The following is a 19,230-nucleotide window of genomic DNA, read 5'->3' as shown; positions in this document are numbered from 1 at the left end:
ACATGCTTTGTGTCAATGCCATCTCTTTAGTTTCTTTATCGTATATGTGAGTCATGCAATGCCATCTTGTCTAGCCAGGCATCATATATGTGAATTTTGCAATGCCACCCTGGTTAGCCAGTCATCTTATGTGTGAATTATATCATGCCATAATTTTTTTATTATGACTTAAATTGGTCAACAATTTTAGTACATTCAATTACTCTTCCTGTGCATCAGCCATTCGGCACGGTCATGGAAAATTCTGGAATGGAAACAAGGTCTTCAGAGCAGACAATGCTATCTGACGAAGCGCATGTCTTGCTGGTTACCGATAGCTCCTCAGAGGAGGATTCACAGACAGATGACCAGTCAAAGCAAAGTATTACGCGCATGCTCCTAGGGGGATAGATTGGTAGGAAAAGACCATCGCTCGTCCCCGACCGCCACTCATAAGGAAGACAATCAATAAATAAATCATGCTCCGACTTCATCACATAACTGTTCACCATACGTGCATGCTACGGGAATCACAAGCTTCAACACAAGTATTTCTCAAATTCACAACTACTCAACTAGCATGAATTTAATATTATCACCCCCATATCTCAAAACAATTATCATGCTTCAATCTTTTCTTAGTATTCAACACACTCAAAAGAAAGTTTCACAAATCTTGAATACCAAGCATATTATTATTAAGCAAATTACCATGCTATTAAGAGACTCTCAAAATAATTTAAGTGAAGCATGAGAGATCAATAGTTTCTTTAAAACAAATCCACCACCGTGCTCTAAAAGATCTAAGTGAAGCACATAGAGCAAAATTATAGCGCTCAAAAGATATAAGTGAAGCACATAGAGAAAAACTACTTAGCTCAAAAGATATAAGTGAAGCACATAGAGCAAAACTACATAGCTCAAAAGATATAAGTGAAGCACATAGAGTATTCTATCAAATTCTAATTCATGTATGGCTCTCTCAAAAGGTGTGTACAGCAAGGATGATTGTGGAACACTAACAAACAAAGACACAAATAATACAAGACGCTCCAAGCAAAACACATATCATGTGGTGCATAAAAATATAGCTCCAAGTAAAGTTACCGATAGAAGTGGACGAAAGAGGGGATGCCTTCCGGGGCATCCCCAAGCTTTGGCTTTTAGGTGTCCTTAGATTATCTTGGGGGTTCCATGGGCATCCCCAAGCTTAGGGTCTTGCCACTCCTTGTTCCATAATCCATCAAATCCATACCCAAAACTTGAAAACTTCACAACACAAAACTTAAGGTAGAAAACTCGTGAGCTCCGTTAGCGAAAGAAAACAAAAGACCACTTCAAGGTACTGTAATGAAATAATTCTTTATTTATATTGGTGTTAAACCTAATGTATTCCAACTCCTCTATGGATTATAAACTATTTTACTAGCCATAGATTCATCAAAATAAGCAAACAACACACGAAAAACAGAATCTGTCAAGAACAGAACAGTCTATAGTAATCTGTAGCTAGCGCAAGATCTGGAACCCCAAAAATTCTAAAATAAATTTCTGGACGTGAGGAATTTAGCTATTAATCATCTGCAAAAAGAATTAACTAAATAGCACTTTCCAAATAAAAATTACAGCAGTTCTTGTGAGCGCTAAAGTTTCTGTTTTTTACAGCAAGTTCAACAAGACTTTCCCCAAGTGTTCCCAACGGTTAAACACTAATTAAACACAAAAAACACAACCAAAACAGAGTCTAAATAATTTATTTATTACTAAACAGGAGCAAAAAGCAAGGAATAAAAATAAAATTGGGTTGCCTCCCAACATGCGCTATCGTTTAACGCCCCTAGCAAGGCATAAAAGCGAGGATAGATCAAGGTATTGCCATAGTAATAAGATAGATCGGTGAAACTCATTTCATATTCTCTATGTTCAGAAGCAAGTTTTCTTTGAGGCAAGAAAAATTAATCAAAAGGGCTAAATTTAATAGGACAGAGGTCCCCAAGATCAATTTTAGGAGGTATAGGTTCCTCTTTCGGCCCTTCGTATTGCACAACCAATTCATCATTATAAGCATTCTTTTGACAGAACCTTGTGAGCCTAAACTCAAGAGAGCATCTTAGCTCATTGTTTCAAATAGCCAAATCATCATTAAGTTCAGAGATTCTATAAATTAAAATATTGATTGACACCTTTTTTCTAAGGTTTTCATTGAAAGCAACATAGTCAAGAGATTGAAAGCGCATAATTTCTTCTTGATCAAAGAGGATAGATTCTATGGGAGGACGACCAGCGTCCACCCTATAGTGCGCAACGATTTCTTTGGCTTCTTTTATTATATATCTGAATTCATGAGCCAAAAATATAGTAGCGGCATGCTTAACAGAAGAATGTTCGATATTAGAAAATTCTAAGAAAATTCTTTGTATAGATGGGTGCATATGCATAAATTGCCTTTCAAGTTCAACGATAAGCATGACAATAGCATCTGCAAGACTACTAGTTCTATGAAGAATAGAACCGCCCATAGAGGGCAAAGCACCGGCACAAGTAAAAAAATCTTGGATGACTCCTTTTCCAATAATATTACCACTACCGATTCGAAATCTTTTTGTATGATAGGTAGGGGGTTCTTCAGCCGGAGAATTAGAATTTTCTATGACATTGTTTTCGCCCATATTGGCGATAACTTCCCCAACTTTAGACATAGTGACAAGCAAGCAATCCAACACACGAGCAAACAAAAGACAAGAGAGAAAAAGGCAAACAGAGAAAGAGAAGGAGAAGGAGAAGGAGAGGGCGAATAAAATGACAAGGGTGAAGTGGGGGAGAGGAAAACAAGAGGAAAATGGCAAATAATGTAATGCGAGAGATAGGGATTGTGATGGGTACTTGGTATGTTGACTTTTTGCATAGACTCCCCGGCAATGGTGCCAGAAATTCTTCTTGCTACCTCTTGAGCTTATGTTGGATTTCCCCGAAGAGGAAGGGATGATGCAACAGAGTAGCGTAAGTATTTCCCTCAATTTTTGAGAACCAAGGTATCAATCCAGTAGGAGGCCACGCTCAAGTCCCTCGTACCTGCACAAAACGATAGCTACTCACAACCAACGCGATTAGGGGTTGTCAATCCCTTCACAGTCACTTACGAGAGTGAGATCTGATAGATATAATATTTTTGGTATTTTTGATATAGAGATGAAAAGTAAAAAGTAAAAGGCAAAGTAAAAAAGCAAAGCAAAATTAAAGTGATGGAGATTGATATGAATAGACCCGGGGGCCATAGGTTCACTAGTGGCTTCTCTCAAGAGCATAAGTATTCTACGGTGGGTGAACAAATTACTGTTGAGCAATTGACAGAATTGAGCATAGTTATGAAAATATCTAGGCATGATCATGTATATAGGCATCACGTCCGTGACAAGTAGACCGGAACGATTCTGCATCTACTACTATTCCTCCACTCATCACCGCTATCTATCATGCATCTAGAGTATTAAGTTAAAAACAGAGTAACGCTTTACGCAAGATGACATGATGTAGAGAGATAAATTCATGCAATATGAAATAAACCCCATCTTGTTATCCTCGATGGCAACGATACAATACGTGCCTTGATGCCCCTTCTGTCACTGGGAAAGGACACCACAAGATCGAACCCAAAGCTAAGCACTTCTCCCATGGCAAGAACTACCAGTCTAGTTGGCCAAACCAAATGGATAATTCGAAGAGACTTGCAAAGATAACCAATCATACATAAAGGAATTTAGAGAAGATTCAAATATTATTCATAGATAGACTTGATCATAAACCCACAATTCATCGGTCTCAACAAACACACCGCAAAAGGAAGATTACATCGAATAGATCTCCACGAGAGAGGGGGGGGAGAACTTTGTATTGAGATCCAAAAAGAGAGAAGAAGCCATCTAGCTACTAACTATGGAGCCGAAGGTCTGAGGTAAACATCTCACACTTCATCGGAGGGGCTACGATGATGTAGAAGCCCTCCGTGATGACGGCCCTCTCCGGCGGAGCTCCAGAACAGGCCCCAAGATGGGATCTCGTGGATACAGAAAGTTGCGGCGGTGGAATTAGGTTTTTAGCTCCCCTTCTGATCGTTTGGGGGTACGTAGGTATATATAGGAGGAAGAAGTACGTCAGTGGAGCTCCGAGGGGCCCACAAGGCAGGGGGCGCGCCCTAGGGGGGGCCCACCCTCGTGACCGCCTCTTTGATGCCTTGGCGTAGGGTCCAAGTCTCCTGGATCACGTTCGGTGAGAAAATCACGTTCCTGAAGGTTTCATTCTGTTTGGACTCTGTTTGATATTCCGTTTCTTCGAAACACTGAAATAGGCAAAAAAAACAGCAATTCTGGGTTGGGCCTCCGGTTAATAGGTTAGTCCCAAAAATAATATAAAAGTGGAAAATAAAGCCCAATATAGTCCAAATCAGTAGATAATATAGCATGGAGCAATCAAAAATTATAGATACGTTGGAGACGTATCAATAGAGACGGGACCAAAAAGCGGAGGTAAACAAAGAACCTCGGTCAGAAGTGATAGTTCGGGGTACTCCATGCAGACTGACTATCCTGGATACATACAGCTGTGCAAGTTCATTTGCTCTGTATCTGATACTGATCGGAATGAAGTGAGCAACCTTGGTTAGGGTGTCTACTATAACCCAGATTGCATCCTTGCCTCGCTGAGTCCTAGGCAATCCTGTGATGAAATCCATACAAACGTCATCCCATTTCCACTGTGAAACTGGCAGCGGTTGGAGGAGTCCGGCTGGCTTATGATGCTCGACTTTCACCTTGTTGCATATGTCGCAACAGGCTACTAAATAGGCAATGTCTTTCTTGATTCCCTCCCACCAGAATATTTGTCTGAGATCCTCATACATTTTCGTACCTCCCGGGTGAATGGAATATGAGGATTCGTGTGCTTCTGGCAGGATTTTCTTCTTCAAGTCCGGTTGATTTGGCGCACAAATTCATCCACGGAATCGGAGGGTACCGAATTTGTCCTTGGAGACGTCAGGGGCCTGCTTTGCCATCTGGCCCTTGGTGCGCCTTTGTAGCTTGGCGTCAGCTGGCCGGGCCTTACGGATTTCCATCTCAAGTGTGGGGGTAACTTCCAAAATATTCGCGAGGCCAGCATCCACGATGACCAAGTTGAGCTGAGTGATCTCCTCTTGAAGTTCGGTAGGCAATGATTTTAATATGACATTTAAGCTGACGGGCTTTCGACTGAGCGCATTGGCAACGATGTTGGCGTTTCCTAGATGGTAATTTATTCCAAGGTCATAATCCTTGACCAACTCTAGCCATCTTTGCTGACGGAGATTTAAATCTGGCTGAGTGAATATGTACTTGAGACTTTTGTGGTCGGTAAAAATTTGGCACCTTTTTCCAATGAGGTAGTGTCTCCAAATTTTTAATGCATGAACCACCACAGCCAATTCCAAATCATGAGTAGGATAATTTCCCTCATGGGGTCGTAGCTATCGCGATGCATATGCTACTACCTTGCTATCTTGCATCAGCACGCAACCAATACCTTGTCTGGAGGCATCGCAGTACACATCAAAACTGCGATAAATGTCTGGAAGAGTCAATACAGGTGCGGTTGTCAGATGTATCTTCAGCTCATTAAAACTCTTCTCACAATCCTCTGTCCACTTAAACTTCGTATCCTTTTTGAGAAGCTCCTTCATGGGTTTAGCAATTTTGGAAAACCCTTCAATAAAACGATGATAGTATCCAGCTAATCCAAGGAAACTCCAGATCTGCATCACAGTCGTGGGCGGTACCCAATCGAGCACATCCTTTACTTTGCTCGGGTCCATGGCTATACCTTCGACGGATAGTACATGTCCGAGAAATCCAACTTTCTTGAGCCAAAATTCACACTTACTGAACTTGGCATATAGCTGATGGTCATGGGGAGCCGTTGTAGTACTGCTCGGAGGTGATCCTTGTGCTCTTCTTCACCCTTGGAGTAAATGAGGATGTCATCGATGAAGACTACCACAAATTTGTCGAGGAAGTCCAAAAATACTTTGTTCATCATATGCATGAAGAAAGCAAGGGCATTGGTGAGACCAAAAGACATCACGGCATATTCGTAAAGACCGTACCGAGTAGTGAATGCGGTCTTAGGAATATCTTCCTTTTCAATCTTGAGCTGATGATATCCGGTCCATAAATCGATTTTAGAGAATACCTTAGCCCCACTAAGCTGATCAAACAGATCATCAATCCTAGGCAGCGGATATTTATTTTTGATGGTGACCTCATTCAGCTGGCGGTAATCTATGCACATACGGAGACTACCATCCTTTTTGCCCACGAAAATAGCAGGTGATCCCCATGGTGAAGAGCTGGGACGAATATAACATTTCTGGAGTAATTCGTCAAGCTGTTTCTTTAGCTCCACTAATTCTGATGAGGGCATCCGGTAATACTTCTTGTATAACGGTGTGGTTCCGGGCACAAGATCTATTACAAACTCCAGTTCCCGATCTGGTGGCATGCCCGGCAGTTCTTCCGGAAACACATCAGGGTACTCACTGACCACAGGAATAAATTCCAATTCAGCCAGAGTGGTGCAAACTAATTCTGGCTTGGGTATATTCTTGCGAGCGTAGAATTTGGTAAGCTGCCCATTCAGACTGGTCAAAGTGACTTCTCGGGTTGCGCAGTTATAGATCCCGGGGTTTGTACCAGCATATTTTTGCCCAAAATTGTGCAAGGAAAATTGTTTTGGGCAGGAAAACTCCAAGAAATAAAAGAATGGGAAGCCCCAGAGTCAAATAAAATTATGGCAGGTATGTCATTAACACAAAACATACCAATGACGACTTCTGGCTTCTCTTGGGCTTCATCGGCGGAGATATGATGCACGTGCCCGGTGAAGTTTTGCTGGGTTGGCCACGACTCCATAAAGTTGACTTGTGGCCTACTTAGGGCATTCATCTTGTTGTTCTTGGGGCACTGTTTGGCATAATGTCCGTGCTGCCCGCAATTGAAACAAGAATTATTGCGCTGACGCTCCTCATGTATTGGATTGGTCACAATATTCTTGACTTGAGTGGTGGTCTTATTAACATTCTGCTGCCAATTTGGCTTGTATTCCACCTGAGTCTATTGCCAGGTATGAGCCTTTTACACTGGTTGCCCATCCTTCTTTGGCTCAAACTTTCGCTTTTTGTCGTTGTTAACACGCCTATTATCTGCTATAAGCTTGTGCTCCCGTTCAGCAATGAAAGCCTTGTTCACCAGTGTTTGGAAGTCTGTGAAATCAAGCATACTGAGAGTACACCGGAGTTGTGGATTTAGACCTCCAAGAAATCTGTCAATTCTCCTTTCTTCGGTGGCCACGTCATAAAGAGAGTAACGAGCCAAATGATTGAATTTTTGCAGATATTCGGCCACCGACTGATTTCCTTGGACGAGCGCGAGAAATTCACGCTGCTTAGTCTTCATAACTCCAGTAGGAATATGATATTCACTACAAAAAAAAGACACATCCGTGACATTTTGGGCCGAACAATTTTTTTTCTATCATACATATGACACTTCTATGATGATAATTGTGACAAAACCTGGTATCATCATAGATGTGGTGGGCTCCTACTTCTATGACAAAAAATCATGACAGAAAATGGGCTTTTCGTCCTTGGCGGGCCGGAGGCAGCTGCATGACATTCTTTGGGCCGTCCATGATGGAAAAAACCATAGTAGAAGCGAGGGGAGGAAAATTTCGGGGAGTTCCCGGTTACGGCGGGAGGTCAGGGGCCGAGTGATGCGCTCTTCTCTCGTACACGTACGTAGGTGTGTGCGAGGCATTGGCTCTAACTGAACCCGAGCGAGGCGTTGGGCTCTAACTGAACCCGAGCGATTGCACTGCAGGCTACGCGTTACTGAACCCGAGCGATCGATCGATGGCTGTTAACTGAACCTGATCGAGCGATTCCTTTGCTACTGCTGCTAACTGAAGCCGATCGATGTTGCCTCTGGATGAACAGTGAGCATTGCAGGGGGGTTGGATGAACAGTTCCCGGTGGGGGTAGATGAACAGGACCCCGTGGTGTTGCCTCTGGATGAACAGGACCCCGATCGATCGAGCCGGTTGGGGATGGATGAACAGGACCCCGTGGAGGGCTGGATGAACAGTAGACGGTGGAGGGTAGGATGACCAGTAGCCCGTGGAGGGGTGGTTGAACAGGAGCCCGTGGAGAGGGCTGGTTGAACAGTAGCCGGTGGAGTAGCGCGCGGTGGAGGCTGGATGAACAGGAGCCCGTGGATGAACAGTCGCAGGTGGAGGCTGGAGGAGGTCGACGGTGGATGAACAGTAGCTCGTGGAGGCTGGAGTGGGTCGACGGTGGAGATGAACAGTATCCCATGGAGTTCCGTTTTTCGGTACGCCACACCCCTCCCGATGAACAGGACCCCCGTTTCGACCGTAGCGCTCCAACACAAGTCCGTATCGTCCGTTTTGCGGTACGCCACACCCCTCCCGATTAACAGGACCCCCGTTTCGACCGTAGGAGGTCCGTTTCCTCCGTTTTGCGGTATGCCATACCCCTCCTGATGAACAGGATCCCGTTTCGAACGTGGCCGGGCGAACACAAGGCCGTTTCCTTCGTTCTGCGGTACGCCAGGCCTCGTTTCCGTCGCCTGTTCCGTCCAAGACCTCCCGATGAACACGACGCATTCCGTTGCCTCCCCATGAACACGATGCATTCCGTTGCCTCCCCATGAACACGATGACGACGCTGTTTCTCCATTCCGACCCAGCAATGTACACGAGCCCTGGCCATACGTATGCGCGAGTAGGCGTTCGAGACCCCGCCCGTATGTACACATACGTGGTCGTATTTTGTTTCTTGCACCCTGGCCGCTGTACGTACGTGTACATGCTACATGCACTCCTATACTACGACACATGCGCACCTCTACATCGATCAGTATGTACGTACACGTTCGCGACCAGAATGACAATGCTACGTATGCTTTGACCAGGCGGGTCCCGACTGTCAGGCACTTCTTTGCCTGTGAAGATGTAGCTGGTGGGTCCCAGCAGACAGGGGGGCGAAATATGGTGGCCCGTCTGGTGGGTCCCCGCTGTCAGGTGGAGGAATAATTATTTTGCACGTAATAAGGAGGCACTTCCTTGCTGCGGTCGTGGACCCAGCTGTCAGCCTCTCCACGTACAGTCCACGTCTGATGGAAGCCGTTCCTTGAACACGTTGACCACGTCGCGCCGAGAGCACCAGGGCGGTGGACGACGACGAGGCCTAGGAAGGGGACGACGCGGAGCCGGGGAAGATGCGGCAGTGGATGCCCATGCGTAGAGGAGTATGAGGGCACTAGTTCGCTGCCACTACTAGGGAAAACCTTATACACAGAATCTTAGCAACAGCGCGGCATAAAAACAGGCGCTGCTGCTAAGTAGTAGCAGTGCGGCTACGGAAAGCTCGCTACTGGTGCAAACTTAGCAGTAGCGCATGACTCTTAAACCATGCTGCTACAAAAATCCACCGACAGTACACAACGACATAAGTTTACCAGTAGCGCGGCGCTAGTGAGCGCGCTGCTGCTAATGCCATAGTAGCAGCGTGCTTTTTTGTCACCTCACTGCTGCTAATTTTGAAATTGTGCACAGGGTTGGCCCGTTTAGCAGTAGCGCATGACAGGAAAGCGCGTTGTTGCTACGCTCTTAGCAGCAGCGTGCTTTCTCTCCCGCGCTACTGCTAAGACGCAGCACCCACCACCTTTTCCACCTCCCCTCCCCATCTCCTCTCCTCCCTTTCCCCTACCTCCCACATCCTCCCTCTCTCACTCTTCTTCTTCCTCAATACTTCCCCCCCATTACTCTCCCTCTTCTACCTACCTTTCTCTCTCTTCATTACTCGTAGCTATAACTACACCACCTCCATTAATTCATCTCCTTTCTCTTTTTCCTCCCCCCTCCACTAGTTGAAGTTTTCTCCTCCCAAATTAGCTAGCTAGGTAGATGTAGCATTTAGTTAAGTGACCTATTTGCCCCCTAACTAGATCTTTGTTTGTCAAGAAGAGCTTTGTGTACTTTTGACCTCCCTACATCATCATCTCCACCGTGTGCTCGATCTCGAGATAGAGGTGTGATTAATATTTCATGCTTTTGCAAAATGGAAATATATGTTCCTATTTTGTATACACACTTAATTAGCCATTATTATGCATGGGTCCAATGATGTAATATATATGTGTTCCTATTTTGTATACACACTTAGCCATTATTATGCAAGGGTCCAATGATGTAATATATATGTTCCTATTATGCTGAGGAAAAGAAAAACGGGAAACTGGTTATAGCAGTAGCGCTTTAGTGAAAAAGAGCTACAGCTAGTCAAAGTAGCAGTAGCGGTTGCTGCAGAAAATCGCTATAGCTGCTCGTAATATATAGTAGTAGCGCGTTTCGTGTAAATACGCTACTGCTACGTCAACTTAACCCAAAATTCTCCCTCTCCCTGCTTCATCCCGCCTCTTTTCCCCCAAATCCCCACTCTCTCTTCCCCGGCCCCGTCGCACCGCCGCGCCCGCCCCCGACCTCGGCGCGCTCGCCCCCGACCCCGCCGCCCCCGACCCCGCCGCGCCCGACCCCGGCGCGCTCGCCCCCGACCCCGCCACCCCCGACCCAGGCGCGCTCGCCCCCGGCGCCGGCGCTCGCCCCCGACCCGTCGGCCCTCGCCTCCCTCCTCTGCTTTCTCCCCGCCCAACCTCGGCCGTCGTCGGCCTACCTCCTCGCCCTGCACCCTCTGTAAACCACCCCCCCTCTCTCTCTGCTAGCTAGGGTTAATTTACTTAGGTTTTAGTTATGTTAATTAGGTTGTCTACTTAGTTATGAATTTAGATAGGTTTCAAAATTTGCTAAATTTATATGCAAATTTGAATTGGACATGTGATATGTGGATATGTCATGTTTTGGACATGTCATGTTTTGGTAAATGATCCGAGTTGCCTATGTTACGCCGGAATGTTGATTCATTTCCGTTCCGGTGAATTTCAGGCGCTCGATATGTCCATTTTTTAGCAAAGGTCATGCCGAAATTTCCCGTGAATAAAGGCATGATTTGTGCTACATAGTTGGCATATCGAGTGCTGGCACATAGATTTCTTTTTTATCTCATTTCTCATTTATTCATACTTTTAGAAATAAATGAGGACACTTAATCATAGGAAACATGTCGAACAACGAAGAAACTGGGCCTTCTGTCCAAGATGCAGACGAGATGGACTATGAGGGTGAACAAGACTACCTTGACTTTTTGACTGCTAAGCAAGGTTTGCAGGTCCGCCTCGATGATGGTACTGACGCCGGCACCGACACCGACGGCGCCGGCACCGATGGCGGCGCCGAGATCGGTGGGGAAGGTACCGTCGGGGAAGATACCGGCGCCGATGCCGGTACCAAAAAGAGGCATAAGAAGCAGAGGATACGAAAACCTAACAAACTAGGGATTGGACGACTTGTGATCACAAAGATGGCACCTGGCAAGTTTGAGCCGTTAGAGCCGGAAGAACCTCGCAAGTGCTATGGGAACCAAGTAGGATGCATCCTACGGGAATGCGCGAGCATCAATGACGATGACTTAAGGAGTAAAGAACATTTGACGCAGTTGCTCCTAACGAAGTTGCACAAGAGATTCAAGTTCCCTGATCGGGATGATAACATAGAACAACCATGGGATGATCCGAAGATGAAAAAGATTAACAATCACGCCATGGGCATGTTCAGCAATGATTTGGCCTCCTGGAAATCGAGGGTGAAACGAGCTATTGAGGCTGAGGAACCCCTGTCCAAGATTCTGAAGGAAAATCCGACACTTCCGGAAGAGGAGTTCGAAAAGTTCAAGGACACTTGCGCTACCGAGGACGCCAAGGCTAAGGCTGCGAAATTCAAGAGCCTTCAGCAAAGGAACACGGGGAAGCATCGCCTCAGAAGCCGTGGCTACCTCGGTAAAAGGCCCATATGGGATAAGGAGGACGCGGAACGTGAAGCCGCGGGTCTCCCAGACCCCTTCGCGAAGTTCACCAACCCCTTGGAGCATGACTTCATCAGGGCCCGCTACAAGTGGGACAAGGAGAAAAAGGTTTTTTACATGGACAAGATCATGAGGAAATTGATTAGACTACTGGAGAAGCAACACCAGCTTGCAGCCGAAAACCCTACTTCTCCGATGAGGCCCAAGTGGGACACCCCTCTCAACCGGGCCTTGAACGAACTTAAGGGACTCCCTTTGGGCCAGCGGCCGCAATATGGTCATGTGCACGGCGCTGGAGATGGCGCCACGTTGAAGGTGTTTTACAACGAGGGACCGGAGGCCAAGAAGCAGAAAAAGAACTTTAGTCAGGCGGACATCGACGCGAAGGTGAAGCTTGCGGTCGAGAAAAAAGTAGCTGAGGACGCGAAAAAAGCAGCCGAGGACAAATATGAGTTGTTACAGCAGGCAGTCAATGTAGCTGTAACTGCCTGCAGAAATGATTTCGCTACTAACTTGGTTCCAGTTATCATCAACTGGACGAAGGAAAATCCAGACAAGACGGTACATGATTTCCCGTTGCCCAGTTTCAACGGGAGCAACTCCATGAACAACAACATCACCGCACCATCACTTGCCCACGCAACCGGGCCTCCTCTCGCAGCCGCTCCCGCTCATAGCAGCCCGTCCTCAGTCTCTGGCGTGCTCGGTGGGCCTTCGTCTTTGGCTGAGCTCGACACCATCACGGTAATTACATGTCCCACCACCATATACATATAATATTCCATTTTTGTTGCCTTTCGGATGTTTTACGCCACAGACATATGTGTTTGCAGGCGAAAGAAACCCTGTGCACCATACTCTACTTGATCAAAGGCCAGAAGGTGGACGTGGGAAAGGGGATGATAATGGACCCCTTGCAACCCACATTCCACAACCAGCTGATCCCTGCTGGGCACTTCAGGGTTAGCTTGTCCAGTGTGAAATCGGGGCACGAGGATTTGCCTCCTCCAGTACAGCATGTGGGAGCGGATGACAAGACCCCGCCGCGGATTGGAAGCTGCAAGGGTTGGGTGCTGCTATGGCCGAAGAATCTTATTCGTCTGGAGCCGGCCAAGAGCACACCAATAACCACACATCAACAAGCATGTGTGGAGACCACCACCCTGCCTACGCAATTACCAGCTCATGTAGTGCCGGGTGAGAGCGGCGGACGACATGATGAAGGGGGTGCAATAGTGCTGGCTGATGTAATTTGTCCTGTAGAACAGAGAATGGATGATGAGACGGAGGTCGACCCTATGGATTTCCTCAATACAAACGCGTATGACTGTGACATAGAATTGATGAGTCAACCATATGACGAATCGGGCTATCAGCTTGCTAATGAGGATATGGATGATATGCCCGGGCAGGAAGGTTATAGCAGGGATTGCAAAAAGTCTCTCTTCATGAAATCCTCACAGGACACGCCTGAAGATGCCGCCTCAACACAGGCTCAACTATCCCAGCGCGAGGGTCGTATAGTACTTAGCCCGGGAACACTGGGGCAGGGGTTAAGGAAGGGTCTAGAAGGTGTGCCCAAGAAAAAGGAGAGAAAGAGATTGGGGAAGATAGCGGCCTCCAAACAAGCCAGAGCACATAGCAGCCAAACGATGCATTCTGAAGAGCGTGTACCCGTGAAAGGTGCGGCCATGTTCCATCTCACGGGCGAGCCGATGCTACCGCCGAAACTGCTGGAGGCACTATCAGGGGATCTCAGGAGACTACACGACCATGTGCTGTCGACTGAGGAAAGCCTACTAGCCTCAAAGGATCCAGGATATCCGACATACACGGCTCGTGTGCCTGAGGGGAAGTGCTACGTCGAGACACGGCCCGCGGAGGTATTCTTCCTGCGGTTTGACCATATCTTTGAGATGATTCTGACCAGGCGGCTCGATTTTACAATCGTCCGCCTTTTTGCGCTACATATGAGCTCTGTCATGAAGAGTGAAGAAGTCTCGCAAATCTGTGTGGCGGATTCGTACTACATGCACGAGTATTTCTTGAGTCTCGGCGACTTTGAGCGTGAAACTGCTAGGGACTACCTCCAAAACTTCATGGTACAGAATAAGGACCGGGAAATTATCATCCAAAGTAAGTCAGTTTCGAACAACCCTTTCATACATTTCAATCATTCCTTCTCTCTCTATGGGGAATAATTTGAGGTGTCTTTTCCCCGCAGCAATGGGCGCGCCGTCCTTATCGTTCTTTATCCGCAAGTCTCCCACACTGTGTATTTTGACCCTTCCAAAGACTACGAGAAAAAAGACTACACCCACATAATGAATATTCTAGATGATGCTCTCCAAGGCTTCAGCTTTAGAGGTGGCCACATGCAGATCAGGAAACAAAGGAACAAGAAGATGGGTTTCGCGCATAAAACTAACTTCTCCTGCATCCAAGTCCCAAAACCAAGCAAGAAGGATGGATTGTACATCCTCCATCTCATGATTCAGTTCAACACGGATCACCAAAAGCTTCGCATGAGAAGCAGAAATGATGATCATATCCACAAGTGGCTAGAATGTCATGGAGAAGCGGATTATAAACTTAGAGATGACTTCTTTCGCATCCAAAGCGACATTGCGACGATCATCATGAAAAGAAGTCGTCGATGAGAAGGGGATGTTCCACCACGGCACTATATCGCGAGCTGACGTACGAACTCGCATAGGCATGCAACGTCTAGACCTCACGCCATTCAAGAAGCTAGGGTCCATCCTCGATGATATGGAAGGATGGAACTTCTAGTGATTTATGATGCCGATGATGATGATATGTGTCGGTTGAACTTGTATACTATTTGTAGCGATGCAACTTTGTGATGTCCACGATCCCTGCCGAACTTGTGTAACGCTACTTTGTTAGTTTGCGTACGATGACCTGCGTACCTCTAGTTAATTAATGTGCGTACTGTATGTTGCATCTAGTTGCTAACCCTTTCTTTTTCGGTGTTCTCTAGTATATTTTGTTGCATATATATGATTGTACATCCTCTTCATGAACATGCATCTCTAACAGGTACCTAGTTTCTTGATGGCGAGATGGAACTGCTATGTCGTGTACAAAGGGAAGGTTTCGGGGGTGTACAACGAGTGGCATGAGTGTCAGGCGCAAGTGAATGGGTTCTTGGACGCCAGCCATAAAGCTTCAAAAGCAGACAAGAAGGAGAAGCTAGTTACTTGAGGTTCACGCTAGCGCGAGAGAGGACTCGTAACCGCCATCTCATGTACTGCATAGTTCCGCTCTCACTCATAGTGATAGCTCTTCTCGCGTATACCTTTGTTTAGATGGATGACGTTGTAGTTGCAAGTATTCGAGACTTGCATGTATCACTATTTTCGAGATGATGACAAGATACCACTTTGTGTTGGATGATGATTATGACGAGGCTATTTGTATGTATATGCTATGATTACATTTGTGGTCTCGCAGGCATTTGTATGTGTATCATGATGACATTTGTATGTGCTAAAGATTCTTCTATAAAGCCTGTTCAAATACAAAACAAATATGCCGAAAAAACAAAAAAACTACTAAAATTAGCAGTAGCGAGTGGAGAAAAGTTAGTAGCAGCGCGGTTGTAGCAGTAGCGCGCACAGGGGAAGCGCGCTATAGCTATTAGCAGCAGCGAGGTTCCTTTAAGCGCACTGCTGCAACACTTGTGTAGCAGTAGCGCGGGTGGACCAGCGCTACTGCTATACGTTAGCTGTAGCGCCTTATTAGTAGCGCCGGCCCCCACGCTACTAAAAGGCCGAAAACCCGCGCTGCTGCTAGGCTTTTCCCTAGTAGTGTGCGGTGTGAGGCTGCCTTCGCCGTAGAGTAACAGGGGGTGTGGGTGAGTAGAGGGATGGCTTGGCCAGCGGTGGGAGTAGTAGGGTGCGGTGAGGCCTCCGCCGCATCGCAGCCGGCCACGGGAGGCAGGAGCACGAGGCACGACCGGCGCTGGTTTGGGCGGCTGGAGCAAGAAGCCCAGAGGTTGAAGAAGCACTACGGCCATTTGATGGACATCGTACGGTCACTGGAGTTGGAATCGTGCATATTGACTAAGTGGACAAAGCCCTCCGTCCCTGTCAACTTAGTAGGCCCACAAGTCAGCCTGCCACTATACTGGGTCCCGGGTAACAGGGGGAGTATTTTTTTGTGCGTAATAAGGAGGCACTTCCTTGCGTGCGAAGATATAGCTGGTGGGTCCGAGCTGTCAGCGGCGGTAACGTTTTTTTCACGAAATACAGAGGCCCTTTCGGTGGGTCCCTGATGTAAGGTGGATGAATCATTATTTTGCGCGTAATAAGGAGGCATTTCCTTGCTTGCGGCCGTGGACCCAGCTGTCGGCCTCTCCACGTACAGTCCACTTCAGATGCATGTCGGTCGTTGACCACGTTGACCAGGCCGCGCCGAGAGCACCAGGGCAGTGGACGACGGCGAGGCCTAGGAAGGGAACGATATAGAGGCAGGGAAGACTCGGCAGTTGTTTCCCACGCGGAGGGGAGTATGACTGTACAAGGGTTTACTGGTTTGTCTGCCGTCGCCGGGGAATAACAGCAGGTGTGGGTGAGTAGAGGGATGGCTAGGCCAGCGATGGGAGTACAGCGGGGCGGTGAGGCCTGCGCGGCAGCACAGCCGGCCGCGGGGAGGAGGGAGCAGGCAGTACCGCCGGCGCTTGTTTGAGCGACTGGAGAAGGAAGAGCAGAGATTGAAGAAGCACGATGGCCATTGGATGGACATCCAACAGTCACTGCTTGTGCGTCAACCTTTTTTTAGGAAAGCCTCAAATATGTGGAAAACAGCATACAGCCCATCTGCCATTATTTCTAATAATTTTCAGCCCATTTGCTAATTCTTAAGGTTTTTTTGGAGCCCATATTCTTTATGTTAGCATTACAGCCCAAATTGTGGCCACGGTTAAAAAATTATAAGAAATTTTGCATATTTCGGTGCGGTCCGAACTATTTTTAATCCCGAAATTTCGACTCACATTCAAACTGATTTTAAAAATAAATGTATACCAATATAAAATCCAACAAATTCTCCACGCATAAAAATTAATGTAATTTAAAATCTTGAAATGAAAAAAGATATTTGAAAATAATTGCCGGTTTGATGTGTTTTAAAAATGTACAACCCATTTCTCATTACTGATGGGCCATTTTCTCGGCCAGCCGAATGAAAGCTCTCCTCGTCTTGAAAGATTTGCAGCGCAACAGGCCTGACATAGCGACTTACTTGGCAAATCACAAAAACACTGGGCTGTGGCCGTGGACCCAGCTGGCAGCCTCTCCACGTACAGTACTCTTCCGATGGAAGTCGTTCCTTGACCACGTTGACCATGCTGCACGGAGAGCACCACGGCGATGGACGACGGCGAGGCCTAGGAAGGGGACGGCGCGGAGCCGGGGAAGACGCGGCAATGGAAGCCCGCGCGGAGAGGGGTACGAGGGTTCACTGGTTCGGCTGCGGTGTGAGGCTGTCATCGCCGCAGGGCCTGGCCAGCGATGGGAATAGTAGGGGGCGGTGAGGCCTCCGCGGCAGCACAGCCGGCCACGGGAGGCAGGAGCATGCGGCACGACCGGCGCTGCTTTGGGCGGCTGGAGCAAGAAGACCAGAGGTTCAAGAAGCACTATGGCCGTTGGATGGACATCGTACGGTCACTAGAGCTAGAATCGTTCATATTGACTAAGTTGACAAAGCCCTCCGTCCCCGTCAACTTTGTTGGCCCACAAGTCATCCTCCCACTATGGTGGGTCCCTGCTAGCAGGGGGTATTCATTTTTTTGTGCGTAATAAGGAGGCACTTCCGTGCGTGCGAAGATATAGCTGGTGGGTCCGACATGTCAGCGGGGCGAACGTTTTTTTCGTGAAATACAGAGGCCCTTCCGGTGGGTCCCAGTTGTCAGGTGGAGGAATCATTATTTTGCGCGTACAGTCCACGACCGATGGATGTCGTTCGTTGACCAAGTTGACGAGGCCGCGCCGAGAGCAGCATGGCGATGGACGACGGCAAGGCCTAGGAAGGCAATGACACAGAGACGGGGAAGACTCGGCAATGGTTGCCCACGCGGTGGGGAGTACGAGGGTTTACTGGTCCGGCTGCCGTCGCTGGAAAATAACAGGAGGTGTGGGTGAGTAGAGGAATGGCCTGGCCAGCAATGAAGTAGGGTGGGGCGGTGCGACCTGTGCGACAGCACAGCCGGCCACGGGAGGCGGGAGCAGGCAGTCCCCCCGGAGTTGGTTTGGGCGGCTGGAGCAAGAAGATAAGATATTGAAGAAGCAGCACGGCCGTTGGATTAACATCCAACGGTCACTGCTGCTAGAATCGTTTGTGCACTAAGTTGACAAAGCCAAAGTACACGTCAACCTAGTAGACCCACAAGTCAGCCCCCAAATCTGTCCCAAACAGCATACAGCCGAAATTTCTAGCCAGATTCAAATTAATTTTAAATCTAAATATACCTTAATTTAAATTCAATGAAATTTTACCCGCACAAAAACAATGAAATTTAAAATATCATAATCCGAAAGAAAACAATATTTTGGAACTAATTGTCTGTTTGCTGTATTTTTTCATTTTACAGCCCATTTATTATTACTTATAGCCCATTTTCTGGGCAAAATGCATCCCTCCTCGTCTTGAAAGATTTCCGGCCCACCAGGGCGTAGAAAAGCAAGTAGGCCTACGTTGGTTATTCTGCAAAAAACAAAATAGCTGGCTAGCAATTTTCAGAAAGGAAAAAAAACAAACTGGGATGGCCATGTGCTAAACATATGAAATAAAAGCCTGGGCTAGACGGGCCACGGGTCCCGCACAACCCAGTTGATACCCTTCTCCGTCCCGAAAAAACAAAATTACTACGCGCGCTGCTGGGTCCCTACTGTCATCCTCACCATGTACAGTCATCTCCTTATTCCTCTCGGTTGTTGACCATGTTGACAACACCGGAGGGCGGCGCCGCGGCGAGCGAACCAAGGCGGAGGACGATGGTGAGGCCTTGGACCGGAACGAACAGGAGCCGGGGCAGATCACAGCCAGCCGTGGGAGGCGGGAGCAAGCGGTCCCGCCGGCGCTGGTTTGGCTTTGGCGGCTCGAGGAAGAAGAGACTGAAGAAACGCGACAGACGTTGAATGTCAATCCAACGGTCAAGGTTGGCACAATCGTTTTGTTGACTAAGCGGACACCAAGTAGCA

The sequence above is a fragment of the Triticum urartu genome, chromosome 1A, assembly GCF_056163025.1.
Source record: "Triticum urartu cultivar PI428250 chromosome 1A, HENAU_Tu73, whole genome shotgun sequence".
Lineage (NCBI taxonomy): Eukaryota > Viridiplantae > Streptophyta > Magnoliopsida > Poales > Poaceae > Triticum > Triticum urartu.
Note: the sequence above shows the minus strand (reverse complement) of the source record.